Genomic DNA, 4,200 nt, shown 5'->3' with positions numbered 1-4,200 from the left:
ACACCAACTTACCTTGCACCTCCACCCATCCCTCTCTCTATCTATCTGCAGAAGCTGGCTAATGCTTTCAGCACTCACAAGATGGTGGTTTGGGTAGCTTTCCAAAGGATAAAACTAAGCAAGTGCTGTCCTGTTGGCCTTCCCACCTGTTGCTGCTGGTAATACTTAGCTTTACTTCTCTACCACCCATGACCCCAAGGCTGTCTGGCTTCCTGCCTGAATGACCAGAACATTTTGCAACTAAATATCGACAAGACCAAAGCCATCGGGTACTGTAGCATAGTGGTTATATAATCCAGTGGCCTGGACTGCTGAGGAATTTATCGTCGGTTAATTAATTTGGAATAAAATGCTAATATCAGTAATCATGACCATGAAACTACCGGATTGTCATAAAAACCCATCACAAATGTCCTGTAGGGAAGGAAATCTGGCATACTTACCCAGTCTGGCCTTTATGTGACTCCAGACCCATAGCAATGTGGTTAACTCTTAACTGCCCTCTGAAATGGCCTAGTTGTGTGAGGTGACTCACCTTTTCAAGGGCAATTAGAGATGGGCAATAAATGCTTGCCTTGCCAGTGACGTCCACATGCAGTGACTGAATAATAATTTATTTTTAAATCCTGTTCGGTTGCTGCCAGAAACTCTGTCCCACAGCCCTTGGTTCCGTCCCTCCTTTCTGGAGGCCAACTCGAGCTAAACCTCTTGGTGCCCAGCCTCATCGTCCTGCTTGATCCTGAGCCTGGCTTCAAACCCCACATTAGTTTATTGCTCAAAAGTGTCTACCAAATCCTGAAGGCTCCAGCTTCTGAGATTGAACAGCTGTGAAATGGTAGCAACCTATTGAAAGCAATGGAGTCATTGAGAACCCGACACTTATCTGGCGTGTTCCCCGAGGAATGGCAAACTCGTCAAAAAGTTGGTTAAATGCTGGTTATAATCCTCTTAAATATCTTTAAACTACTTAAGTACCTTCAATGACTGGCCCGCCGCTTGCTGTTGGATCTGTGAGCCACAGGCAAACCCAACAGTTGAGAAACTGACACTGAGGCGGGTTCAGAGTGCGCTTCTGCCCCGCTGTAAATCAGAGCCATTTTGACAACGGACCCGCCTCCAAACCCACAGGGCTGGGAAGATTCCGGCCAATGTTTCCACTTGTAGGGGAGACCAGAACTAGGAGCCATAAGTATAACATAGCCACTAATAAATCTAATAGGGAATTGAGGATAAACTTATTTGCCCAGAGTGGTTAGAATGTGGAACTCGCTACTACGAGTAGTAGTTGAGGCACCTAGCATAGGTGCATTCAAGGCAAAGCTCGATAAACACATTATGTTGGTGGGGTTAGATGAAGAAGGGTGTGAGGAGGCTCATGTGGTGCATGGACCTCTTGGGCCGAACGGCCTGTTTCTGTGCTGTAAATACTAGTAATAGATTCATCATTGTCATCTAAACCTTCTGTGGTACTGCCCCAACAAATACTCCTATATACCAGGATGACTAATGACTTTGCTAAAATCTGTAGCAGAGTTGAGCTGTAAGTTTTTGGATGGAAGATACTGTGATTGAACCAGGTGACTACATTATTGCTACTGCAGAATGTGAATGTCAGACTACAGTACCGTGAGTTTTTATTTCAGCGATTGGAAAGAACTAGCATGCCGTGTGTGTGTGTATGCATATGCGTGTATAATATTCCAGTCTTGCATCACACACTCCACCAGTCTGTTTACATCAAATACATTTTAGACTACAGCAGCGGACCTCTCTGACCAACAAAAGATGTGGTTGATTTTGGTGACTAGAGAATTACCATCATATTTCACGTCATGTCCAAGATAAAATGAAATTGAATACTATGATTTAAACAAAAGGTCTGCTCAAGGTATTGTGTGTCCACTGCATAAAAGGGCAAAGGTGAAATAAGAGAAGTTTTCAAGCCCACTGAAGCTCGCTGTATCCCATTACCGAAGATTGCTGCAGAACAGCAGGAAAATTAAGCTTATTCTTTACCACAGTGTCAAAGGAACTGAGCCTTTTTGACCTTGTTCATTTTTATTGTTTCACTTTACAAAAAAGAAAATCATCCATAGAAAATGACAAATGTAGTCAGAAAGTATCAATAAATGTTACTGCCTCACTACACCTAGATGGAGTGCCATAAAGGACAGAAATGGTACATAATTCTACTTTTCAATTTAAAAAAAAATTCAGCTCAGGTGGGAATAGTGCAACTGTTAGCCTATCCCCTTCAGAATGTCCAGAAACAGACATTGCAGAGTTTCTCAACATAGCTGTAGATCAGGGGTGGGCAACTATTTAAGCTGGAGGGCCACTTAACAAGTTTTGGTGAGCTGTTGAGGACCAGCTACCAATGTTCCACCAATCGCGCAGTCCTGCGCAGGCCGCTCCTGCCGATGGAAGAGATACCGCGTATGCACGACTGCATAGCAGCCGGCCGTGTAGCAAATTTAAAGGGATCTCGTGCGAAAAAAATTAGAAGGACCATTGCATAAACATAAACCTTGCTTAAACATAAGTTCAGATAGTAGTCAGATGCTATCTTACATACAAAACATGTATTCGACATTGCTTAGAAATGAATCAAAGATGAAAGTTGAAAATGTAGTGGTGTCTTCTGGTCTCTTTAAATCAGTGCTGTGAAATAGAACTGTGCCCTCTTCAGAACCTCTGTCGGCATCAATTCCCCACCTCGGTCATCCTTATGTCCCTCTGCAAAGATTACTAATGCCATACCAATTGGTGCCAGATGAGGACTCCCGTGCCATCGTGCTCTGGATACCAGGAGAGGAAAGATGCAGCACAGGTCACTTTCTTCGGTAGAAGATTTGTGGAGATGAGTAGCCATGACTCCACTCAAAATTGGATAGGGCATATTTGAGTACGCGGTGCATTCTGGCTAGGAACGTCCGCCATTGGGGCCCAGAATTACAGAACGGATCCTTTTAAGATCGGGCCAGGGAGAATCGCTTTTGCAAATTATTCATTTGAATGAAGTATGACTGTTTTTTCCTTGGCTGCAGTTCTGGTCTGTCTCTGACCCATGAGAAGTGAAAGTGGATAGACGAATGTGCAGCTTGAGCTCCAGCTCGTATTCAATTTCTGAATTGGACTGGACAGAATGACTTGGCGGGCAGATATGGCCCGCGGGCCGTATTTTGCCCACCATTGCTGTAGTCAAGCTGGTTTTAAAATGTAATCAGCCATGACACTAACTTCTGAAGCACCCTCAAATATTAGCAGAGGATGACAAAGAACAACAAAGTCTGTATCATTCAATAACTGGCTCACGCCCAAGTTCACGCACACAGCAAATTACCAATCTCAGCCACAGCAATTTTGGGGTGGTCCAGACAGAAGTCACAAAGAATAATCAGAGAGAGCATCATCGTGCTGGCCTGCCCATGCACATCTACCAGCTGGTTTCAGAGCAAGGCAGGTGGAAGGAGCAGATCACCCACTTGCCTGCTCTCTTTCATTGGAGACCTAAGAATAGGGAAGGGGAAATACTGTGATGAGTCTTACCTTCAAAGAAAAGTTATGATACACTGTTGAAACCAAAGACCATATGACACAGGTAGGCAACAGCAACTCACAGTACTGGCCTGAAGACAATAAAATGGCAGTGAAGCTGAAGTAAATATATTTTGTCTCTTCTGGTTTCTCCCCTGTCATCATTTGGTGACTAATATGGTGAGGAGCTGACTCTTTTCCCAAGTCCCTCAACATGCTGCTCTTGAACTGGTTCTTTAGACATATGCAAGAGAGATCTTGCTCTATTCCTCTCTCTTCATCTGAAGAGGTACCTTGTCTCTGTACGCAACTGACTGACCCGAGATGGGAGACTTCCCATTTCAGGACATGCAAGACAACTCCATTGGTGTAATCATGCACATTTTCAATTGAATTGAGATACTCGGGTGTCCATAATGACAGTTGTGGAGGTTGTACAACTACCTCAGCTCAGATGAGATAACTCAGAACAGACCTGCATTTCAAACTTCCTGACTTCCTTCTCTGTGTGGTTCTGTATCAGAATGGTGCAGTCACCCACTCAGCTACCGGGGAATGATTACAAATATTGTTAGTAGTTTTTCATCTCATAGAACCAAGACTGACAATAAGTGCTGTAAAATATTATTGATTAAACTTTAAATAAAGTTTACAATGCAGGAA

The sequence above is a fragment of the Pristiophorus japonicus genome, chromosome 6 (genome assembly GCF_044704955.1).
Source record: "Pristiophorus japonicus isolate sPriJap1 chromosome 6, sPriJap1.hap1, whole genome shotgun sequence".
Classification (NCBI taxonomy): domain Eukaryota; kingdom Metazoa; phylum Chordata; class Chondrichthyes; family Pristiophoridae; genus Pristiophorus; species Pristiophorus japonicus.
Note: the sequence above shows the minus strand (reverse complement) of the source record.